The sequence below is a fragment of the Cydia strobilella genome, chromosome 5, assembly GCF_947568885.1.
Source record: "Cydia strobilella chromosome 5, ilCydStro3.1, whole genome shotgun sequence".
NCBI lineage: Eukaryota > Metazoa > Arthropoda > Insecta > Lepidoptera > Tortricidae > Cydia > Cydia strobilella.
In genome coordinates, this window is record NC_086045.1 from 2102588 (window position 1) to 2123542 (window position 20955).

The 20955-nt window shown below is 38.2% G+C and overlaps 1 protein-coding gene across 9 annotated transcripts in view; it reads right to left on the reverse strand.

Moving 5' to 3' along the window:
• The window catches only part of LOC134741302 (mucin-17-like), a 137894-nt gene that overhangs the window by 17299 nt on the left and 99640 nt on the right, over positions 1 to 20955 (reverse strand). The gene's annotated exons all lie outside the window — the stretch shown is intronic.

Consider the following 20955-nt stretch of genomic DNA (forward strand, 5'->3'; position numbering starts at 1 on the left):
ACTGGATTTTGTTAATATGTAGTGAGTGAGAAGTGCAACTTTATTGTGCATGTTTGCCCCTGCAAAAAATGGCAGAACGATTTGTACGGTAAGATATCGCTTGGACTCCCTCCTTCCGACGTGCGAAGTTGCGAATGGGATGTCGCTATAATAATACGCGCATGCGACATGCGAATCGGATGCAGTGTGCCATGCGCCTTATATGTACTGAACATTCAAAAGAATTATCCCGCATAGATAGAGGTACAAATAGGTTATACTCGTAGACGGTAGAGGATGACTCGCGACTGGTCGCGTCCGGCCCGAGGCGTCCGAAACTTCAGTTTTTTTCGGTTCGTACCCAAAGGGTAAAAACGGGACCCTTTTACTAAGACTCCACTGTCCGTCTGTCCCTCTGTCTGTCACCAGGCTGCATCTCATGAACCGTGATAGCTATAGACAGCTGAAATTTTCACAGTTTTTTTTTTCAACAACTCGGTGGGCGAGTACGACTCGCACGTGTCCGGTTTTTTATAGTTAGAAAGCATCACGTGATCACCGATCAACCGTATAAGAAAACGAAGTGTCGAAAGCCTTGGCCCGACCCGGACCGTTCTAGCATGAGTCAAATTCTAACGTGATGTAATATGTAACTCAAAAATAGAACAAGATTCTGCATCCAACTAGAATTTAACAGGCCATTCGAGTTTTACTTTTCGCCACTTTTGACATTGACAGGTCAGTATCATATCGGAAACAATTCGAATAACTAAAACTCGAATTGGCCTGTAAGGTCCTTGTTTGATACGAGTAGTAAGTAAAGCAAGTTACAGCAGCGATCTCTGTTCTTGTGTGCAAAGTTGCAAGTTAGGTACTCAAGTTAGGTAACATTGGTGTTCCGCACATTGTTGGCATCAAAGTTAAATCATCGCACTTTCTTTGTTTATACTTTAGATGGTAGATGCATTGGAGTAGATGTCGAAATAATGCATTGTTGCATCGTTGCTTCATCTTTATTAAAGGTCGCTGCATATGTAACGATTTTTTTTCTTACGTGACAGAGGCTGATTTGAAAACGGACACGGAACGGAACGGACGGAATATGGGACAGGAGCGCTCGTACGTTGCTTACGAAATTTTCCTATCATAAACTTATTTGTGTTGCGTATATAGCCAAGTTTTAAGAAGAGCATAGCCTATGTATGTTGGCAGGTTGATCGTCATATTGAAAACCTTGTAGAGGTACTTGATTAGGGGAAGGCAGGGTAATTACGAACACCTAAGGGAGTTTTGGAATAAATCAAAAAATAGTATTTGTGGTTAAATGTAATAGCTTCTTCTGAGCCTATTGTCAGGTATTCTACACGTGCAGCCTCTGGACTAGTTATACGCAGAAGACCATCAGTTCCCTGCGCGTCCAATATAATAATGGTTTCAGGATGTTGTTGGGGCTGTCCCGTTTCTGCAGCGCATCGGGCATGTTTGCGCAAGCTCACACGGATGACTACTATGCCATAATACGCAAGAGAATTGCCTCGTTGCTCTGCAGAGTGCGGGCCAGCTCCAACCCCATCCTGACCACTGTTGCGGGCCGATACGACTCACCTATAATGCGGCATTTTGAATGTGTCATAACCGCTATTAGGTGAGTTGTAAGAATTTTATTGCTGTCTGTTTTTGTTTTGTCGTTTTCTGTTTTTTGTGTTCCACTAACACTTAGTTTTTAACCTTAATTGTTACTAACCGTTATGGGCCAGTGTTGTCTTAAATAAATAAATTGAATTGAATTGAAAGGTAAATTATCGCACTTTAAATTACTACAATCAACAGTATTAATTTATCTTTATTTACTCAACTTTTATAACAAAAACAAAACCTCTTAGTATTCGTGTTTACCCGACACTGGTCGGGCAATTACGAACACCGAATGGGACAGTTAACATCGTTCACAATTAACCTAGGTTAGCTTAAAAATGAGATCATTGTACGACAGATTAGTCAGGATTACGTACATATTCCCAGGTAGCAAAATGACGTCAGCGACGTCATAATGACGGCATTATTACGTCATAATGACGTCGCTGACGTCATTATGACGTATAAATGCTACTGGGGATTGCCCGGCCAAAATCATAACGTTATCTCTAACATAGTGAAACAGCTGCGTTAGCGACTACCCAAAGTTCGTGATTACCCGGTCTTCCCCTAATTTTATAAATTCCAAATAATTTTTAGTCGTCTTCCTCTCCTGATACTTATCTTTTCTTCTTTTTATAAGTATGACCGTTATATTTACCGTATATCCAATTCAATATTTTATTAGTACGTGACTGTTGACATGGCCCGTGGCCACTAACCATACGAATGTCTATCGGTTTCAATATCACGTGTTATCTTTAAAACAGTGGAATACAGGTTGGCCTAAAAATTCGTTGACATATTTTTTTTGGCGGCATATTATTGATAATTTTTACTAACATTTACGTTTGTGTATCAAAAAATATATTATTGTATAGGTAATACGTTTTGTTTTAGTCAAACGAATACATATAATAGAAGACGTTTACACGTGATAAGAAAAATATGCCTAAAAATTTGTTGTTCACGTATTTTTTGGGTATACTCCGTATACTATACTTGCTGATGTTAATATTGCAATTTACTAAACCGCTGAGCTATTTCGAAACTGACTGAGCAAACCTTGATCTATTAGATACTAGGTCTGTCCTTAGGTATACATTAGAGGTAGTAATTTTAACACTTAAATTAATCAAAACCTTTTAAATCCATTAACGAATGGCTTGTCATATGCTTAGAGAGTGTAAAGTGGTCAAATCGTGAGTCTGAACTTCGTGACCGCCAAAGCCTTTTGTGAGGTTTTTAAATCAAGAGTGAATAGACATCTTTTAGGTAAGCATGATCCATCCTAGACTGCATCGGCACTTACCATCAGGTGAGATTGCGGTCAAGTGCTTGCCTTTTTGTAATAATAAAAAAAAAAAAAAAAAAAAAAGGCCTAGAAGGTCGAAAATATTTGCAAAACGCTGAGAGAACTGGGTCATGAAGAAATTTCATACAGTTGATACTTCTTAAATAAATAATACACTCAAGGGAAATTTCTTATCAAAGTGCCTTGTTTGCGCAGGCAGTTTAATTAATATTATTATTATTTGCCTGTCTTTCCGTATCTCGGGACCATGGGGTCCCGGACCTTTGGAAGGCGTGCGTGGGGCCGAAGCCAACAGCGCAGAGGCCCTTTAAGACAAATAAATCTAAAAGCAAGGGATACACGTGACGGATACCATCCCCGAACTCACAACTGGAGATGGCCCCACCAGGTGCACAGACTATTGCGTGCAGCACTTTTGTGCTGCGATGGGAACTAAGGTCATAGGCTATAGATTTGAATGTTGGATGGACTGGATAATGGGCTATTGGAGGAGACCAGCGGACACCTGCCGTGACAATCAGTCTAAAAATTGTGAAAGACAGGTGGTGACTCGCCAACTCATTTAGTGGGCCCTACAACGGCCGCATGCACACTGCGACAATAATAGAGCAACACTTCAGAGCGGCTGTGAGGTTGTCGAGGGGCGAGTCTGTGGTAGCCAGTTCCCTGTAATCCGTTTAGCAGGCTGCCGGCGTTATGACATTTTACATTTCCAACCTGGAGCATAGGTCCCGCTCTTGCGACTCCACTCTGGCCGGCCAGTCAAAGCAAGCACAGAGGCGGTGGCCAGATGAAAGGGCCGCCGTCCGCTCGCCACAAGCTGCCCCCGCAGGGTTATTATTATTTCACAGCCGACTTCTAGAAAACAGACCTTTCGCCTTTATAGTATTTAATACGAAAAAGCTGATTCCTAATTTAGATCGATCTAGCTAGGTCTTATCTCTGGGAAAACGCGTATGACATTGCAATGCCATACGCATTTTGATGCCATAATGTATGTTTGAATTGGCCTCATTGACCAAAACATGCTTCTTTTTACAAGCTGTTTCAAATCAAATGTTTGTCAAATCTTGCAACTTAAATTTGACACTTCCCGACTTCCAATGAAGCTGGAAATTTGCATACATATGTAAGTCGGGTGACAATGCAATATTATGATATCATCGAGCTGATCTCATGATGGAGACAGGACGAGGTGGCCATGGGAATTTTGTGATAAAACATCATCATCATCATGTCAGCCGATAGACGTCCACTGCTGGACATAGGCCTCCCCCAAGGCTCGCCACTCCGACCGATCCTGTGCCGCTCGCAACCACCGAATTCCCGCGGCCTTCACCAGGTCGTCGCTCCACCTCGTTGGAGGCCTACCGGCAGTTCGTCTTCCGGTACGCGGACGCCACTCCAGAACCTTCCGGCCCCACCGGCTATCAGTTCTGCGAGCAATGTGCCCCGCCCACTGCCACTTAAGGTTTGCAATTCTGCGAGATATGTCGGTGACCCTAGTTCTACTGCGGATATCATCATTTCTGACTCTACCACGCAGAGAAACCAACGATGATAGTGTTAAAACAACGAAACCTAATTGTGTTTGGGGTTTTTAGAATTGTCTTGATGAGTATTAAAGTGTCTAACTTAGTGTCAAGCTAAGTAGACAGCGATTTTGATAGCCCAAACTGTGCAAATTTCATAGAAGTTTGACGTTTAAATAACACTGGCACTGCGTGTGCTATCGAAATCGCTGCAGACTTATCTTGGTCTAACTCTGGAAAAAAAGTACAGTCAGCGATAAAAGCTCGTACCAAATATTAAAATATTTGCCAAGAACTTATTCAATTTTTCATGTATTTAAGTCGGTTGGTACGAGTATGTCTGCTGATCAATGTAAAACAGATAAGCTCTATGGGCTATGCAAATACAATTATTTCACACTACTTACCTACAATAAACAGGCGTATTAATTTAAGGCCCTTAAGGGTCTAAAACCAGTTCACACCACACGTGTGCCACATATATGGCTTGATGTAGGCATAATGTGTGGACATTGTCGTATGTGGACCTCTCACTTTAGCCAGCGTTGATTTAAACTGATATCGTTTGAACTCATTAATTAACTTTGACTTAAACGGACACTCGAAGACATGTAAATATTGTATATGTATAAATACTGCATGTGATTATTAGGAACAATAAGATATGAATAGTAAGTAAATAGACAAGTTCTTTATTTGCACTTGTATAAATGGATATTAAATAACAAATGAGAGACGAAAATGATTGAATGGTCTTTTATTTATTTAAACTTTATTTCACAAAATATAAATGGCATTCTCTACCAGTCAACCATAGGGCCAAACAGAGACACTTACAATTGGTGCAAGGAAAAAAAGAAAAAAAAACAATGAATTAAAATAAAAGCAAACTATTATACTTATAAACTACACATATTAGGTAATCTTAAAATCTTAAAACATTTAATCATTTAAATATTCATCAATAGAATAATGCCTTGTTAACTATAAGGATTTCTTTTAATTTGCTCACAAACAGATTTCCTTTTCTTCCTTTATTTTTTTGGTACAGTCACCTGCATATGTTACACAACGAAGGCCGCAAAAATATCTGACACCATATTATTTGTAGAACCATAAGTGTGTCACATAGTACAGTCGCCATCAGATATATCGGAGCGGCCGAGGTGCTCACAAATATCTGAACACGCCTCTATTGTCAGGGCGTTAGAGTGCGTGTTCAGATATTTTTGAGCACCTCGGCCGCTCCGATATATCTGATGGCGACTGTACTATTATTGCAGGTGTTTAAGTTCAACATGTCAGTTACTAACTGCAAGGCACCTACACCAGTTAAACAATATAGACAGCTCTGAGCAAATATATAGGTAATTAAACGATAATTAAATTTGTGCTGTCGGTGATTTATGACATAATATCGGCAGGACAAAGCGCTGGTACAGGGGTGAAAGGCAAGGCGACCATTCGCAAAATGTAGGGTGACAAAGTTTTCTGATAGCTTAAAAAACTCCTTTTGGGTAGTTGACACATGTTGAATTTTATAAATAAATCTAGTTAAATAGGTAGAAAATGAGCAATTAATCACAAATTTTAACTTTCACATAGGAAAAAAATAACGGTACCATTCGATTCCTTACATTTTATTTAAAAAAAAATATTGTATAGCAACAATATACATAAACATAAACAACATTTCACCGAAAAAATCGCAATTTCCTTGTTTCCCATACATCTGTAAGGGCAAAGAGAGATGTGAAATTTAAAATTAAAATAATATAAATATTCTTTTCAAATTAAATTTCAAAGGGCATGTAAGGGCAAAGTCGATATTCAGGTCGAACCATAATACTCACAATCGATATGTGATAACCCCGTAAGAGTGATAAGGATAGATATATGTAAAACAATAATGTTAGAGTAGGATAGCGCTTTAGAGAATAAAGAACACTTCCAATATGTCGTTGTTTCAATCAGCAAGTCCTTACACATCGAAACGGCTTCTAAGCAAAGCAGCTTCTACGCAGTGACACAGTGACGTCACGATGTGTTGCCATTTGTGTTAGAGCGTTTGCTCAGTAAAGTGGCGATGCCAGACTTTGACCATCATTTGTGACTTTTGTATTGCTTTAAGACAATGGGTCCCATACGGACATTTGTTCCTCAAAACAAACCTGATCGACTGATACCATTAAAAAAAATTGACAACTATTATCGAGGTTCTTCAAACAATTAAATGGATGTCCAGACACAAGCGGAGTTGACAGCTATGACCGTTGCGTTTTTATTAGTTGAAAACTACCGCCTATTCCTCGAACCGTCCTAAACGAATGTACTTATGTCGGGATAGTGTATGGTGACAGGCGATAAAAACGCGACCATGATAAATTTTTATCGCCTGTCACATTATAGCAAGTAAGTGTAAGTGCGAAAGTGACAGGCGATAAAAATTCAACCATGCTGCCCTCTCTCCAGCGGCGGTAAAGAAGAGACGCTTTTCACATAGATTTTCGTACATCGACCCGCCTGTTGCTATCTCTATTGCACTCTCATAATTATACTGCTGTACCGCCCATGATGCTGGTTTTCAAATCAAGTCAAATGTCACTGTGCGAGCTAAACAGCAATATAATTATGCGCGTAATATAGTAGTAGTAGTATGTGAATAGGTAATTCACAACTCGTGTCGATTTAATTTATTTTTAAAATTTTCGAATTTCCTACTTTTCGCACTTGTACCTATCGTAATGTACTATTGCGACATTTGCGACGCTTAAAATATTGAGTTACAAATTCTAAAAACCCTACAAGCTATGAAGCTAATACTGTATTGCTACTTTAGTATATCATAAAGTCTCAGTACACTAAGTCTAGCATAATTACCTGACAGTCAAAGCTATCGGTTTACATTACAAACTCATTAAATACCTGATAACATGGGTCACATAACCGCAGAACTCGGTATTTTGTTCTGTCATACCTCGCCCCGAAATTACTCTATTATGGCCTCTGTATCACCGTAATAAGGCAGAATATAGATGGCTATCTAGACTTGTCTGTCCTGAATGTTACACATACGTCAACGTAAGTGGCTTTGCATGAACTTACGCAATTCAGATTCGATTTTTGACAACGCCCTAAAATGACTGCTATTATAATTTGTGTCGCACGATTTTGTGGGTTCTGTTGACATTAATAGTAGGCCTAGAGTTCTAAATCAATCACAGTTATATCAGTATGACAAAATACTCGTAAAGACTACCTATTTACCGCTTCCAAATTGACCAAAATGCTTACAGCGAAATTATTTATTGAGAGCTTTTGGACCAGACTCGAAGCAGACGTTTTTCTAATATGAGCAAAGTAAAAATTAGGTATATCTAAAAATAAATATGTGTTTACATATAAGTTTACATTTAGGTCTAATTAGATCTACATAGGTGCCTAGATAAAACGAGTCTCAATTTATTAAAGCATATTGTTTTGAATCAAATTTGACCACAGAGTAAAGTTCTCAGAGAATGTATTGAAATATAAATGCATTCGGAATTAAATATTAAATAAGAAGTCATAATCAAGTCAAGGAGTCAACTGACGACAAAATAAGAATTGTCGTTCTGTAGATTTTAAAATATTTGCCTGGCCAAAAATAAGTATTTACTTACTTATACTTACATAGTTGAGGCGAATAAAATTTATAAATACATTTTATTACGATCAGATTAGAATCGGTTTAAGTGACTGTTATTGAATTATAGGGCATACTCGGGAAATAATAATGTGCAGATAGGCTGTGCAAGGAAAAACGAGTACTTATAGTGAAATAAAACCAATATAACGAAATTCCCAAAGCCCTGATAAAAGCCTAAAGGTAGCAACAATTTTTTGACACAAAATTACGTAAGATTAATCTTACGAAAACCTTTTATTAAATGATCAAAAACCTCAGAACCCGTTCGCCAAGGCGAAATATTTCATGTAATTCAGAGTTTACTGTAATTCGAATAAATCATTTAATAGCAAATAAATTTGCAAGAAATTTGCGTTGACTTCCGACAGGCCAATGTCAGCCCGATATGTTTGAAAAACCACCAGTTTTACTATATTTAGAAAATGCTCGTGAGCTCGTGACAGACGGACAGGCTACAAATGAATAAATATTGCGGTTTCCAATTTTAGTACCCACGACACAATGTAACATTTTCATTATCGATTAATCGTCACGTCACCAGTCGTCACTGTTCCAGACATGTAGTCTTTAAACTTGTCACGAGCGATAGAGGCGACATCGGGGTGTCTGGTGTCAGCTACCTAAGGACATAGGTAGTAATTAGGCAGCATGTTGAGCACTTGATAAAGATTTATTGTTCAAGTCCCCTGCCTGAAGAAGATTTAAATCCCCCTCAATTGGAGGAGGCGTCTTGGACGTTTACCTTAAATTGGTTGACGCCATACATCGATGTAAGCTGATCAGAAATTGTTTCATGATTAGAAATATCTTTGGAAATATTAAGATTCATCACTATAGTGGGAATATTTAGGTCTGCGTTTTCTTTAAAATCTTAGTAGGTATGAGGTGCCCCATTTTCTCAAATTAGGCAAGCCAGTGGTAGTCGAGTGGACGCTTCGTCATTGGTACTGCCTTTTTAGGGTTCCGTAGTCAACTAGGAAGTTCCTAGTAGCAACACTTATAATTTTACATATTTGTATTTGGAACGCCCGCTTAGCAACTTCTGCTGCTAACTGTACTCCAATTATAAGCACACATAATGTCACATATCAATAATCAGTAAGTCACAAGCCTTCGTCATCGATCACGCCTTTATCATATCAGAAAGCTCTGCTTTCTTACATAAAGCCGAGCCAGGTCAAGGTGGGACGAAAGTGAACGGGGGCAACGGGAGCATATGTTCCGATTTTATCAACGGGGCATTGTAGCCTCCGTTATTACCTAAATCATGTATGCAGACGATGCTGCGACATTTGACAAAACGCGCGTGACTTTTGATAATGTTATGTTGTGTGTGTTGTGTGTGTGATGTTGTGTTGTGTGTTTTGTTGTGTTGTGTATGTGTGTTGTAAACTTATGAGTCACACGAACATGCAGCCGCTGGCATACAATCGAAGTTACGCTCTCATCTTAAAATACATTCTGAAATAAAACAAAATTTGACAATATAAGTCTCGCGCACAGGCCGGCGCTGCTGCCGACCAGGCCCAACTACTCAAGCGCCGCAAATAATCATCTTTACTGCGAGATTATGAATTTGCGGCGCTTGCAGTGGAGACAATGGGTCCTTGGTCGGCGGACATGGAAACCTTCATGGGGGACCTGTCGACATGGCTGGTCGACGCCTCGGGAGACTATTGGGCTGGCACTTACCTCTCCCAGCGTATATATAGCTGGCAATACAGAGCGCGGTGCCTGTCGATTCTGAGTAGAATGAACCCAAGAATGTCCAGGTTTCGAAGAATCAGGTTTTCAATATTTAGTTTAGAAAACGCCCAGGTACCTTATTCTACTTCTTGCTAAAACTTTATAAAACTTCTCCTCGCTCTATTTTCTTCGATATTTGACTTCAATGCAATGGAGCGGTATTTTGGCGGAGGGTTTGTAAGACTTTTAACCTCCTGATGACCAGCGCAGTAGGTACACAGACGCCCCCATTGAATTGGGATCGACTTTTTCAAATTTATACGTGTTATATATATATATATAACTATATGGACACCATAAAAATTTTTAGGCTCAAGTCACAAATTTAGACAACTTGAGGTCTATTAAACTTTTTTAAGTCTTCTGTAGAAATTCGTAAATAAGTCGTCTGTAGAAATTTATAATGAATAATTATTCAGTTTCTAAATTAATACTAGGGGGTAAATAATGTCACCATATGTCTCTTGGAGTCAAACCGTTCAAGGCCACAGGCTTGTCCAAAAATTCCACCAACTTATCCGTATCGAATTCCATGCATCTTGCGGTGGACAGTTTGCTACCGGTTGCAAATGTTACTTAATAACATTAAATATTTACATTCTTCGTAGTAATTCAGGTATCTGAATTACTGATGTGTTCGTCAGGTTAGCCTGATGCGTCTTGTGGATAGGGTTGCCATATGTCAGGATTTCCCCTGACATTCCGGATTTTTGGTCCTTTGTCAGGATTGCGGGGGGACTTGGTTAGTGTCAGGGTTTTTTTAGAAACCTCACCTAACCACTAGAAGTTAGCTAATAATAGTTTAGAGTTGGGCAGAGGAAATAGAAGGATATGTTGTAGCTACAGCATATGGTACTCGTATTATAAATTTGAGAAATTACCGTGTAAGAAAATCAGCATTTTTAGGCTAAGGATATTTCATTTTTCTATTTGCGGGCAAATCTGTCAATGTTTAGCGAGTGTTAGGCACTGATCTGTCTGCATCTGTCAGACAAATAAGAAGACGGTAATCTGTTAAACAAAAGTGGTTCCTTTTGTGTGAGCGGTCGCCCATTGTGTACCATTGTCTCTGACAATGGCACGCGCCGTAGCACGCGCTCAGACTCAATGGTAGACAATGGGCGACCGTCGCATAAAAGAATCAATGGGCGAGACTATATCTAATACTTATTAGATTTTTTAGTGAGCTGATGTTTCATATACGGGGTAGATGGATGTCAGCTCGGTCTACTACATTCAACAGCATTGGAAACGGGTATCTTTCTATGAAAATTCATAAACAAAGGAACCATTTTATTGTTGCTTTTAGGTGTTGTTACGGTTTTGTCAAAACAACTTCTATTAAGAATGAGTAGAATGACTGTAATGAATAATGAATCGCACGCGCCACGATTTTTTGTTGAATAGTCGTGCGATTTGTAAGCTTATCGCTTTTCTTAAACTATCAAAGAGGCGTGAGCAATACTATTGTAATAAATAGAATAAAAGGGGCACGTGCTTTGACTAGGAATTGACTTGAGTCTGTTTAAATAAAATTTTGGAGTCACACGAACTTAGCCGCCGCCATACAATCGGTTACGTTATAATTTTTATACGACATTCTGAAATATGTAACATGAAATTTGTACATGTACATTGAGGTATAGTATGAATTATCTCATATGGTTTTTTTTTGGGCTCGGACCCTTATAAACAAAAGGCATTGTTTCCTTTATGCAGTGGTTACACTGCTTACTAATAATAGCCCCAACATAAGTAACGGCAAAGATAGATATAACTCCGTAATAGCTGGATACAGTCTAAGGAAAAAACGTGCCTCGAAAATCAAGAAAATTTGGTTCTCGTTCAGAGGGCGCTACTAGTTTTGGCCTACAGTCGTATAGATGGCGTTGACGGTTTCGTTTGTTATTTAACAATTTTAATGCATATCAGTGAAAGAACATGGGTCAAAATCATAAAAATAATTAATGCAAATAAAAAAAAAACATTTATCTATATTTAAATACATTTTATCGTATTTTTATAAATCTTCACTTTTAGTTTTAAAGTGTGTCGACAGATGGCAGTGAATTTACTGGGGTTACAAAATTTACTATGACAGTACCGCTCTAGTATAAGTTACTCTATGGTAACGGGAACAAGCCCGTTTTAAAATCTTTACCATTCTATATAATATGGTTCAAATTCATAAAGCAGCCTATTCGGAGACGTTTTGTTATCTCCAAAGAAAAGCCCACCCTGATTGTATTCTGAATGAGCTGTCACATAAATTTGAACCTTAATACTATCACGATAGTTGTTTTTTAAACGACATGGCTGCTTTGGCACGTGCTGAAGACCGCTCTTAAAATACACAAAGGCTTTTGTTTAACAGATTAGAGCCCGAGCCTGAAAAACTTATCTGAAAAAATTCATAGTATAACATATCTGGGACTAGTTTTTGTTGCAAGACATTGTAAATTATAATATAAAGAAATTAGAGCTATTTTCTATGAGAACATACCTTCGATTATATGGAAAAGGCTTTTTGGCGGCGGCGAACGTTTTCATAATGATCTCCCTAATGTGATAAACACGACACTTTATGTTGGCAGGAAAACTTCTGTCTTCTGGTGTTTTGCAATTCAACACATAATAACACGTAATTTAGACTGTGTGGCTAGACCGTTCTTAATTACCTACCTACGGTTACGCAAATTTAATGCACTCTGAACACTTCCTTATTAAATGCATATTTAAAGTTATAAATAGTTTTTTACTTTTTAGCGTTGAAGCGTGGCAAAAACAAGGGAAGCCGATTTTTTGTTCCGTTTAAATTAATCTCATTCTAAGGCCTTATTAAAAAAATTTTTTTTGGCGCAATATTCACCGTCTAGTGGTTACTAGAGTCAGTCTAAGCTACGAGTAAGCTAACTGCACCGATTTAGGCTGCGTTTCGAGCAGAGATGTGCGAGGGATGTATTTTAAGAACCAATAGAATCATTGCACGCTGAACGAGGAAAAAAAATCAGTGGTTCTTCACAAACGCATCCTAACCTAACACAACTTTGGTCGAAACGCAGCCTTAAAAAGGACAAAGAAAGGAAATGTCATATTTTCATACAAATTTGACATCAGTGATGACATTTATTAAATCACATATAAAATCGGGTCTATCGCGAATTTATTTTGTTACCTTTACGCGAAAGATTTAAATGCTATAGTGTTATTATCTTTGTTATTGCAAATGCCGTGCAGACGACGTTGCGGGCAGGAGCTAGTACATATACAGGTTGGCTTAAAAATAAGTGCATTCCCGTTGCCAACCACGAAATCGCAAAAAAAAAATTACCCTCCCATAGAAAATGGACCAGCCAAAATGTATGAAACAGCCAAATTTTTTTTCGCGATTTCGGGGTTGGTCCCATAGTAAAAGTTGCTCAGTATAATCCAAAAACCTCCCTGGCAACGGGAATGCACTTGTTTTTTAGCCACCGTGTATAATTAAGTCGTATAGGGACCGTGCGCGTTGGAGGGTCTGCCATCTTGTGGCCTGAATCGGAACCATAAACATGTACATCACATGTACATTGACACTTCACGCCAAAGCAAGTGCTTCCATCTTGTGGGCTACTTTGGAAGCATAAACCCCAACCTCGCGCCAAAAATCTGACGTCTCCTGTGCTGCCCCCTACAGTTTATGCACGCTCCCTATATATAGGTACAAACAGCAACAATCTCAACTGTCCATCGGTGGACCTTACGCCTTTTGTAATAAGATTCACGAACTGTCAGTTAACAGTGTGTTAACTAATAGTGTTAACTATGATTAATGTATACAAAGTAAGCACAGGTTATACTAGAAAGTAGGTAAATGAAACGATCACAGATCTTAGATTAAAATGAGGATATCGTATGTTAGACTACAAGCTATCATTCGAGACAAGAAAGTTAAGCGATTAGTACCCTAGCGATCTAGTACATATCCAGATCTTATTACTTACGCGGCTGATAACATTCGTGATTAATATGTTTGAACATATTTATTAATGTAGGTAATAAAATATAAGTATTTAAAGTTGAGTAGGTAATACTATAGATAGTATCGCTTGCTCTACTTACGAGTACAAGTAGCTGCAAGTGAATATTTTAATCACCTTTTTTTTCAAGGATTCTGAAGTTAGAAGCAAGATGGTAAAAAGGTCGTTCTGGAAAGTTTGTAGAAAAATAAAATTATTATAAAAAGTTCTTTATTTAAAAGGCGAGGCTTAAGAGTCCCCGGCAAGCTTGGCCGAATTCCACCTTCCACCACCTACGTGTTGGATTGTAACGAAATATCTAGGTCTGTAATTTGTTTTTATAGCTCCAGTTTATAAAACAAACAAAATAGTGCAAAAACAAGTTTTGTATGATACATTAGCTGTATTTTTTTAAATATGGTATCTAAAGCTACATAAACTAATTACAGGCATACCCTATAATATTGTAAGTACAAAGTTTCAGAGCAATCTAGCTAGTCGTTTTAAAATGAGAAAATAAATAGGTACGTATGGAGAACCGAACTTGCTGCCAAGAGTTGCTGTTAGTTCATTTTGTGGTAATAACACCTACTTATTACCTACTTTACAATTTCGATAATCTTAATCAGTTACTCAGTTAATGGCGATTTGATGAATGTCAGAACTTTGATGATTGCATCTCCATTCTAATTCGTGATCGCTGGACATATGTGATTGCGAAATCAATAACAACTTGATCGATTTGATGAATCTATTAGCATTAAAAGTTTGCGCAACATATATTGTAGACAGATTTAAAATCGGGACGCACGTATTGCCGTTATCCGTTATTAATGAATTGTAGTTAATATATTCACCCCGTTTTACTTTATTACCAATAGTAAACCATGACATTTAATGACTGACTTAAAAAAATGTAGGCAAAAATCGCATTTTACTTGTGTAGTATTGATGTAACGTAATATGTATTTTATAACTTAACAGGCAAGAAGTTATAGCCATTCATACATATTCATATTCTATGGGCCAATAGTTGCCTGAAAATAAAGATTTTTGTTTCATATAACATATAATATACTTACACAATTAAGAGTTACACGAGCACGCCGCGCCGCCAAAAACCCGCTCCCATACAATAGAAGTTACGATCTCATTTTAAAACGACATGATACATGAAAATGAAATAGAGCGAGTAGAACTATTGTATGTAAAAATTCTACTGACACTAATTTCGTTGTATGTAAATTTCTAGCAATTTCAGCTTATTTCAGAATGTCCTCTGGAGTTGCAGGCATACATAGGAAGACTGCTTAACATCAGGCGGGCCGTATGCTTGTTTGCCACCGAAATAGTATTAAAAAAAAGAGCGTAACTTTGATTGTATGACTGCCCGGCCTGATTCGAACTTTAATATAAATCAAATATTAGCTCTAGATACGATATGGACTGGATATGTCAATGTCAAAAGTGACGTTTCTTCAAACAAAAAAGCCACTGACATATCCGATCCATATCGTATCTAGAGCTAATTTTTAACATTTATTAAAGTTTGAATCAGGCCGCGGCTATTTAGGTTCGTGTGGCTTAATACAATAAGTCACACGATACGTCACTAGACAGGAAGTATAATGACGACCGGTCTGGCCTAGTGGGTAGTTACCCTGCCTGTGAAGCCGATGGTCCTGGGTTCGAATCCCGGTAAGGGCATTTATTTGTGTGATGAGCACAGATATTTGTTCCCGAGTCATGGGTGTTTTCTATGTATTTAAGTATTTATATATTATATATATCGTTGTCTGAGTACCCATAACACAAGCCTCCTTGGGCTTACCGTGGGACTTGGTCAATCTGTGTAAGAATGTCCTATAATATTTATTTATTTATTTATTTATAATTATGTATTTGTTGTTCTTACCACATTTTTAATAGTTGTAGTTTGTAGTTGATATTTTTTAATTTGCCGTTACCTGCAAATAAAAATAAAGCAAGATTAATATTTGAAACTTAAATACGTATTTAGTAACCGAAATATAAAAAAAAACCGAGAAAGCTACATAATACAAATTCGAAAATACTTTAGAAATCTCTTTAAGAATATAAATATTGATATTTAGTGTTTTAAGCGATTCCCAGCAAAGTTTGTGCGAAAGTCGTCCAGCCCGCGATCGCTTTCCAGCGAAACCAGTCGGCTTTCTTCGGAGCTTAATAGCTTAGTCCGTGATGCATGGGCGCATGCCATGAGCGATAGCGGATGTGTGTCCGTCTAAAGACTAGCTGGACTTCCGAGCAAAGCGGCTATGTTTTTGGCGCCATTTCTTCATGTACCATTAATAAAATAACTAACAAAATCTCCAAAATTTTCATTGTTCTCCCATATATCAGTGCGAGCGAGATAGACTGAAATCGAGTTTACGCAGTCGCTAACGTAAACTTTAAGTGTCAACTCGTGGTACGGCTATACCTATATAGATATCGGTTTTGAAGTAGGTACGTATACAGTACAGGTTAATAATCGCTCGATAAAATATCGATTCAAATTAAATCTCGAGCTATCTAATCTTAAGCTTTATTTAATTAAGTATACTGTGATTTCATATATTTAGATTTTGGTTTCATAAAATAAATAAATATTATAGGACATTCTTACACAAATTGACTAAGTCCCACGGTAAGCTCAAGAGGGCTTGTGGGCTTGGGGACAACGATATATATAATACTTATACAAATATTTATAAATACATAGAAATGTCCATGACTCAGGAACAAATATCTGTGCTCATCATCACACAAATAAATGCCTTTACCGGGATTCCAACCCAGGACCATCGGCTTCGCAGGCAGGATCACTACTAGGCCAGACCGGTCGTCAATATATTTGGACTAATCGCATATCAATATCTAAGTCCGTGGGAAAGGCATTTGGGAAGGCCGTGATGAGCTTGCAGCAGCGCTAGACCGACACAAACCAGATATTATAGCATTGAACGAAACGTGGCTGCGTAGCGGCGAGGAAAAATGTATACCTAAAATGCCGGGATATATCCTTAAAAGCAAACCACGCCAGTCAGCCGCCAGAGGAGGAGGGGTAGGTTTTTATGTGCGTAAGAATCTCCGTGTACTAATTAAACAGCATCCTCCTTCCTCTCTGGAGCAATTGTGGCTAGAGCTGCGGATATGCGGTGTCGGGCGCCTTGCGATCGGCACCGCATATAGGCCTGAATCAGTGCCCGTTGACAGCGCTAGACTCTCTTAATGAATCTTTAGACGTATTTTCATCATACAAAGGCGTATTCCTATTGACTGACTTTAATGTTGATGTACAACTTCGAGACAAACCTAATACAAAAAAACTATTTACATTTTTATCACAGAGAAGTTTGGAACAAATCATAAATGAACCGACTAGAATTACAAAAGATTGTTCTTCCATAATAGATCTTTTTATAACAGACAAGCCTGCTATTTGTAAAACAATAAATGTGCATCATAATCCTAAACTAAGCGATCATGCTATGATAATAGCAGAACTACTCATTGTCAAACCTAAACCAGTGCCACAATATATCTACAGGAGATCTCTAGACAAAATGGATATAGAAAGTTTCAGTGCAGATCTTAGACAAATACCTTGGAGTCAAATAAAAGACATAACCGACTTGGAAGGCAAAGTGAGTCGTTTTAACTGCCTTCTATCTAACCTATTCGACAAGCATGCACCCATACGTCGATCGCGAATAAACGGTACTTCGCACCCATGGATCACAGAAAATATTAAGACCATGATGGACCTTCGTGATGCTGCCTTAAAAAGAGCGCAAAAAACAAAAAATGAGTCACATCGCAAGTATTACAAAGATCTTCGTAACTACACTACTGGGGCATTAGAGCGTGAAAAAACGGCTTACTTCGCTTTCTACGTTAACAAGAATAAATCACAACCAAAACAAATGTGGAAACACTTAAAAAACTCATCGAGTATAGGAGACACGGATAGATTCACTATACCTGACCATTTATTGAAACCGGATGAAATAAACAACTTTTTTTTGACACTGCCGGGGAAGCCCAATACAGACAAGGAAATGCAGAAATTCTTTGAAGGACAGAAGCTTCACAATAGCGTGTTTGACATTAAATGTTGTTCAGATAGCGACGTCAGTAAAATAATTAACTCGATAAAAACAACGGCAAGTGGTCACGATAATATTAACATAGAAATGATCCGACATACACTAGATGTCACTTTGCCTGTAATAACCCACATCATTAACACCTCTATCAAATCTAGGACCTTTCCCGAAGCCTGGAAACTCGCCAAGGTAAAACCAATACCTAAGTCCAGCAAAACTGAGGAATACAAAGATTTGCGCCCTATTAGCATCCTACCTGTGCTGTCCAAAGTCATCGAAAGAGTTGTCAGTCAGCAGCTGTCTATGTACTTAGAAAATAATAATATACTACCTAGTATACAGTCCGGGTTTCGCGGTAGGCACGGAACGGCGACTGCCTTGGCCAACGTGACAGATGACATCATCGCGGCATCAGACAGGGGCAAGGGATCTATTCTCGTTTTGCTCGACTTCTCGCGTGCCTTTGACTGTCTTAATCCAAAACTGCTGCTGTCAAAAATGTCATATTACGGCGTATCTATACAGGCGTGTCAGTGGTTTGAGTCGTTCCTCACAAACCGCAAGCAGTATGTCGAAGTACTAAATAATAAAGGCGAGTTGACTCATTCAACTACTCGAGTGATCAGTCGTGGCACACCCCAGGGGTCTATTTTAAGTCCTCTGCTATTTATTCTGTACACGGCTGATCTTGTAAAAAACTTAAAACAGTGTGAAGCACATTTTTATGCAGATGACACCCAAATATATTATTCATGCGCACCAGATGAACTAGACACGGCAGTTAGTAAAATAAACGAAGATCTCAGAATAGTAGCAGATTGGTCAATCAAGAATAACCTGGTTTTAAACCCTTCTAAATCCCAGTTTGTAATAATGGGAACTATCAGTCAACGACTAAAAATCAAAGCACAAAGACCAAGGATCAGTCTTGGCACAGAGATAATCTCGGAAGTAGAACACGCAAAAAATCTAGGAGTGACCATGGATGGAGAGTTGCGGTACATAGAACATGTGAATATAAACATACGAAATGCCTTCTACAGACTTAAGGTACTGTATAATATTCGTAAATACCTATCGGTTAAAGTCAGGGAAATTTTAGTGGAATCACTAGTTCTCTCACTATTTAACTATGCCGACATTGTGTATGGACCGAGACTACTTGCGAAAACAAAGAAGTCTATACAGCGTGTGCAGAATGCATGTGTTCGGTTCTGCTATAAAGTTCCAAGCAGGTCACACATTACTCCCTTTCTTAATGAGAACAAAGTTCTAAATATGGAAAATCGAAGACGACTGCATTTGGCATGCGCTGTTAGGAAGGTGTTAGATCTTGAAAAACCCCGCTATCTGTTTGATAAAATAAAATGGATAAGGGATACGTGCTCAAGGTCGCTGAGAAAATGCACAAAACTAAGAATCCCACCGCATAAAACTGCGTCTTTCAGGGGGAGTTTTAAATTTGCCGCTAGTAAAGTCTGGAATGACCTACCACCCCCCTTGCGAGAACCTTCAGCGTTTTTAAAATATAAGCGACTAGTTCGAACACATTTATTAAATATGCAAAATATGTTGTAAACTCTAATAACTATATATTTATTTATTTATTTATTTATTTATTGCTATATATACATCTTTTTTAATTATTTTTTCTTTTTTAATTATCTTTTTTAATTTTTCTCTGTATGTAATGACAAAACATGATACACACACACAGTACAAAATACATTCTTACCTACACTACATCCACATATCAGCCCCACATATCCATATACGCACACTAATAACACAAATACACATAAAGTTATAAATATAGAGCTGTACCTAAGAAGGGTACATTATGATAGTAGCGACCGACCCCAACCGTCCCGGGACCAGTCTGAAAATCAGCGCGGAGCCCTCTGGCACCGCACATGCTGAGATTGGGACCCTTTGCCTCACCATAGATTTAAGTTAATAGTTATTATGTTATGTTAAGTTGATATTTAAGTTTAAGTTTAGTTTATATTGTATTTTTAAGCTATCCTTTCATAAATTTTAGATATTTTTTTCCTAAGGTGTGGCAATAAAGATTTTTTAATTTAATTTAATTTGTCAGGATTTTGGACTGGAAGTTGTTCAGTATGATTTACATTGTACGGCTAAAATAAAAATATAAAAAAAACTTTTTTTATCGTATATACCTCCTAAGTGGTTATCACGCTGATGCGAATTCGCACGTCGCTCCGATTTATGAGCGTGACAGCGGGGTTACTGATGCATTACCGAAATTTTTTTGCCAAATTTTCATATCCCAAACTATCTTTCCCAAAAATTTTAAACCCAACTAATCATTTCCCAACTTTACATAATCCAACCTAACCTAACCCAACTTATTACGTCATTTTCATTTCCCAACTATGTGGTTGGGAAATGAAATGGTTGCGAAATAATTATATGGGAAAGATTGAGTTGACAAACGTGCAGTTGGTAAAGTTTGGTTGGGAAATGAAATTTGTAAAAAAAAATCGGTAAAATAAAGGGATCCGGTGACAGCGCTATCCGCATATACATATAGCGATGTCCCACACGCACACCAGAGGCGTGCGAATCCGCATCGAAAGATAGACCGCTGTAGAAAAATTGTATTCCTTGTTACAGTCACTGTCATAATCGGAATGCAACATTGCATACGCTGTTACCCATGCCGCGCACCACACACAACCGTAATAATGCGACAATATAACGCGTTCAAGGTTGCGCGCGCGCCGAAAGTGACAAAGCCTTGCTGGCTGCTGCGAACTCGCACTTGTTAGGGCCCTTTTTAGTTGCAAAATACAACTGTATGTCTAGGTAATATAATTAGCTATTACCAAAGATAGATATAACTCCGTAATAGATGGATACAGTCTAAGGAAAAAACGTGCGTCGAAAATCACGAAAATTTGATTCT